Below are 5,810 nucleotides of genomic sequence, written 5' to 3'. Positions count from 1 at the left end.
TTATTTTTTTATTTCTCGCTGCGACGGACTGAGCTGAACATCGAGGCTGGCGGAGAAACACCGTCGTTACAACGCGGGCTATAAGCCTTCACTCCGATATTGCCAAAAGTTTACCTCCCCGCCTCGAGCTGCCGTATAAGCTCTCGATGAAAAAATGAGAGTGACGGCGCTGTACATGGTGCTGAAAGCGGAAGTTGCATCGCCGAGAGAGGGAGATTTAAACGGGCAGGCGTTCAGGGGAGGGAGGATTGTCCTCTCCGACGTGAGAGAGGAACTGCTGCCCCACCAGCTTCATCTTTTTGGCTACTTAAAAAAACAATTCAACGAAATAATTTCATCATAAACGGGAGAGGTTTTTGCCGCATCAGTAGGCGGGAACGTTTAAAGACGTTTGTTTACATTAACGTCCGGTTAGAGCCGATAAGCTTACTGCAATTTTTTTTTCCCCACGATGTTATTACAAACTATACACATCTAATTAATCTTAAATACATGTTAGATGCATTTGTATCTCATTAGTGACGACACTTTCCCCGAATAGAGGAGTTATGTCTCCAAACTAACGTCAATCAACCGACAGGTTTCTAACCGGAAGTGGATGTTGTTGCTAGGCTAACCCGGAAGTTAGCATCGCCCCGGTTACCTCGACAAAAGGCCTGTGAGATTTTTTTAAACTGTATTTTGTATAAGTGCCCAAAAGAACAGAGTGGTGTAGCGATGGTGTGTTTTTATATGCTAACAAGGAAATTAGCTTCGGCCTGGTTTCTTGCACAAAAACATATATAAATTGGCTTTTTGAAAACCCCTCTGAAAATAATCTATCTGGCAGTTTATGATAGTCCCACATTCTGTTCAGCAAGATAGTCTTTACTGCACTTTTACACTACTTGTGTCACCACTTACGTTTTATGAATCTTATCTTATTTAAGATAAGCAAAAGCAGAAAAAGCCTCAGACTCCTACTGGAGACACTCTCTGGGATTTAGGACTACAAACTACACCAATCTATAGCCAGCAGTGAAAAGTTAATGTTCTAGCACTATTAACAGAGCCCCAAAGAAGAGCACCAGGAAGCTGAGCCATTTTGGCTTCATGGGCCACTGAGCAGCTTTCATATGAATGAACCGTGCTCCGTCTCCAAGGCTGTGTCCAGGTTTTAATGTAATGTCCTTGAGCTAATTGTATTTTTTGAAGTGAATTTTGTTTTATTGCCAAAAATAAGCTCTGTGGCAAACACAAGTTGAAGATAGCCAACTTCAAAATGTCTTAGCCTGGGGCTAACAGCTCCCCGAGGCTGGGGCTAAGTGCAGTGTGAAAAGCACTTTAGAATATTTATTTGCAACTGAAGTCCCCTTTAAAGATGGATAGAGAGTAGATGATTGTCTGTGCTCGTCATAATGATGTCTGATGTCCCAGACAAGTTCTATAGTCTCATATAGCCACTTGTCAGCAACCACCTTTTTTTTAGGATACGTAAACACCTTTTTAATCAAACATGGGGTATTTACTAATTACTACTTTTTCTATTTTATGTGCTACAACAAAACCTGAAAATCTCTCAAGCTTGTGGTCACCACAGACCTAATTTGTGGCATTCAGGTTTAAAGAAAACTACTGAAAAAAAAACATTGACTTCAAAAGAAAGGAACAAGGAATGCAAAAATACTAACTTGTTTCCTGGTTTTAGCGCACACTCTTGCAGCACTTAATGGTGACCTTAAGCCAGGGGTGCACAAACCTTTTCCATCAGACGATGAAAAGCAAACTAGCATTGTTTGTATGTATTGTTACGATGCAAAATGACACTAGGATCACAAGTTACCATAACTGACCACCATCCTGCCATGCTCAGGTTTTGAAAATAAGTAGCCTGATAATGTCACTAACCTAACGGGCCCCACTCGGAGGAATCCTGCTCTACATGAGCTCAGTGCCTTCACTGCAACTTAAGAATACTCGTGAAAATACACAAGACAATTAAGAAAACATCTTCACTAGTTGGGCAACAGATGTTCAATTTTCAAAGTACAAAGTAAGAAAACACAATCAACTGCAAGTTGTACAGAGGAAAAAGGAAATTGTTGCCAGTCACATGCTCAATCTTCACATGCTGGCTCATGAATTACAGCATGTAAAAAAAAAGCTGCAACAATTAACCATCAATATGTTCTTTCTTTATCTTACTGCAGATGCTCTACATGCCTAAAGAATGATTTCATATGTGTGATTAGTGTCTAAAAACATGTATCTAAAAGAAAATCTTCAATCCAACCATCATTCATGGCAGAGCTCGCCTATGTGATTATCAAGGATCGACTCAAAAAAAGAAAAGGGCACAAGCTGCATGTGGAAATCATGATGCAGAAAGGCTGAGATTAAAGTTGTTTTCTTATGTGATTCAGGTTTTAAATATATATAACAACAACACCTCTGTAATAAACACACCCAGGGAGCTGTTTAAACATTTAGAGGCACACAGGAGGCATGCAGGGCGCCCATTAGTGTACTGCTGCACACTTTTTTGCAGGTCGGACCACCTTTCGTCAACCATAAGTGCATCCAAGAGGGCACTTTCACAGTGTCAATAGACAAGTCTTTAGCTTTAACTTATCGTTATGACATAAATGTTGATTGTGCAATATAATGGCTACAGAATAATCACGGCATCAGGTTTTAGATTGCCTCGCTGCTGCTGCAATATTGTCTGCCACCGTGGATGAAGTCTCCTGGGAAAAATGAAGTCTGGCTGGTGATCCAGTCAGACTGACCACCTGGCACCATCTCTATCTGCTATCACATCTTCATTATAGACTAAATCAATGAATAAACTCCCATTTTTAATCCTCTGCCGCTGGTAGTCACAACTCTCAGGACTGATGCAGTTGTCTTTGCAACAACAGTCTTGCATTAATAATTTTACGAGGAGTACAAAAGTATTTGCAGCAAAATGTACTTCAAGCAATTCATTATTTAAGCAGTTAGCCATGTGTTTGTGATCGTTAAAGTAACTTTATGTGGCAAACAAATATTATGCAGTGAAGATAATATTAATAATAAGTAGAAGTAAAAAAAGTGTGCAAATGTGAAAATACTCGCCTATGTCACCTTTAATTCAGGTGTCAGAACTGGGCCCAGCGATGAGGATTTTTACTTTGCCTGATTACACCTTTTCAGAACCATGTGCAGAGTTTGATTGACATCTCCCTGACCCACCTGCGAGGGCGGTACAAATCACATCACAGCCATCTCTCTTACTGAGGAATCTGGTGGCCTCTTGTCGTTCTCGTTTTTACCGCGTCTTCCGCAGCTTCGACACAAGCAAAAAGGTCTCATCAGCCATAAGTGAGAACGCCTGTGGGCGTGTTCGGAGCTTTTCATTTTAAGTTTTGGGGTTAAGCGGAAAGAAGTGCATGCACATTCCTTGTCCCCCTCAGTGTAGGTGTCAGTTTATCAGTGTGCTTTACGCCTCTGGCTATGTGGAATCCTACTTTTATACTTGGGCGCTCTGTTTCTGTGTGGGCAGTGCGGTACTTATGCCATTGTGAATGTCAACAATAGGCTCTTAATTGGGTAGCCGTGTGGTTCTGAAGCTGTTCTCCTCCTGCCTGCCTGTGACCGCCTGAACCGCATTATGTACTAACGGCTCGGCGGCCTTTAGACAGACAGCTGGAATAGATTCTCTTATGGTGGCGCTCAGATACATGCAGCACCTCTGCAATGGCATCAGGGTGAGTTCATATCTCCATCTCATTTGTCTGTTTCACAGATTTTGGCTGCTCCGTGCACCTGAACGAAGCGTTACAAGGTCAGACTGAGAGGAGGTTTAAGTTCTAACAGAAGGATAATGATGTTCGGTACTGCGAGTTAAAGGGCAAGGCACCTGCTTCCTGTGCCTATGATTGAAGTTAAAGCTTCAGATTGTTACTTTGAAAATGTGCAGACTGGAGGCTGTTCCATCTACGTGACAACCACCTACTCCCATTTTATTATATTCTTACAATAAAGAATACTTAAGATAATGTTGTTGTGTCACTTGCTTACACTACTAATTATCTTGAGAACCTTAAGTCACCTGTAAAGGTGCACCATGTAACTTTTCAAAAATAGTTTTGACGTGATGACATCTATGTATCATGTTGCAAAGCATGTTTAGCATGCTAACCAGCTAGCCCCAGTCCATCCTGGTCCAAATCTCCTGTGTTAGCTGTGTAAACCAGCAACATTACATTAACACCTGGACACAGCTTTGGCGGCAGAGTCCAATTCATACAAATGAAAGCTGCTCAGCAGTGCATGAAGCCAGAAAAAGCTTCCTGGGTATAAAATTAGCTCGATCTTCCATGTTGTGGGGCCCCTAGAGCATTCACACTAGAGCCTTCCACCAACAGAGCTGGCTAACTTCCAATTTAGCGCCAGCCTAACTTGACCAGAGATTAATTAATTTAATCTTGAGTCATTTTGCAGGGAGTTGTGATGCTCCAAATGTATCCACACTTTTACAGCTGCTTCTTTCACAATGTAAAACCTTTTTTGGAGCCCAAATGCATCACATGATGTTGTAATTACAACATGCAATGCTCATTTTAGTCGTCACCTGTGTCTGGGTTCAGGAAACTCAGTGTCTTGGCGTCTTGGCTTCTTGCTGCGAGGGTGTGTCTTGTGCCGCCATCTGCCTGCCGCCTTTTGCACGTCTTCTTTCAGCTTGGACATACAGCATAAGACGAGGGCTAGTGTTCTCCATAACTGACTCACATACAATACATTTATCTAAACATAATTCTATTAAAATGTATTGTATTTTTAACCTTGTTACACCCGCTATAGGGACGTGCATGCACGCGCACAAGCATGTGTTTTTTGTGTGCTACCAGCCGTGCCGCTGGCAGCACCACTAACTGAGTTTCAGCTCACTCCATGAGGATTTGATTAAGGGGGCACTGGAATGAGATCGGCGAGTAATGAAAGCGGAACGCTCCGGACAGAGAGAGGAACATTTGCTTGGCGGCAGGAGCCCTTCCCCACGAGGTGGTACACAACCCACGCACTGGGCAGCGGGGGACACATCTCACCAGCCAATATTAAAGTTTGTCCTGGAATCATTAAGCGGATACCACTAAGCACAGCAGATCCTTTAATCAGGGCTGATGAAACGTTCTATTATTAAGAGTTTCAAAAGGAGAACGGGGAAAGGGCGCTGTGCACGTGTTTGTTTGGATGTTTACTCCCGGTCTTGTGTGCGAGAGAAGACACCCAGCCTCCGTTAGATTAATTAATACGCAGTGGTTTCTTGGCATATTTTCACCTCGCAGCACTTGCGAAAAAATAAAAACTCCAATTTCGATGACAGGTTTGATTATTCAGTGTGCACCGCTAGTTAGTGTGAAGCGAGGACAAGATAATGTGTTTCATCCCTTTCTAGTTGACTGCAGAGAGAGGACTGTGATGAGGGCAGCGGTGAACAAGTGATGAATGGAGAAACAATCAAAGATTCCGAATGTCAGCACAGGAAATGGGAGATGATGGAGCACCACTGTGATTTGGAAGAATTCAATGAGAGAGCTTTTTTTTCGAACGGTGCACAGCTTGACGGGGATGTTGATTTAATGTGGCTGCTAGTATGGATATTCCTCCTCAAGATTTATTTCCTGCCCATTGAGCTCCGAAATGCAAATCGCCGGATTGTCTTGTTTGCATGCAGATGTATGTAAAATGTCTTCATTGCAGGTGCATTGGAGGGGGATGAGGAAAATGCTTGTGCAGCGTTAACGCCCGCACACACAAACACAAACACACACTTTCACTCTCTCCAC

Source organism: Acanthopagrus latus, chromosome 12, assembly GCF_904848185.1.
Source record: "Acanthopagrus latus isolate v.2019 chromosome 12, fAcaLat1.1, whole genome shotgun sequence".
Taxonomy (NCBI): Eukaryota; Metazoa; Chordata; class Actinopteri; order Spariformes; family Sparidae; genus Acanthopagrus; species Acanthopagrus latus.
This window is presented reverse-complemented; position numbering follows the sequence as displayed.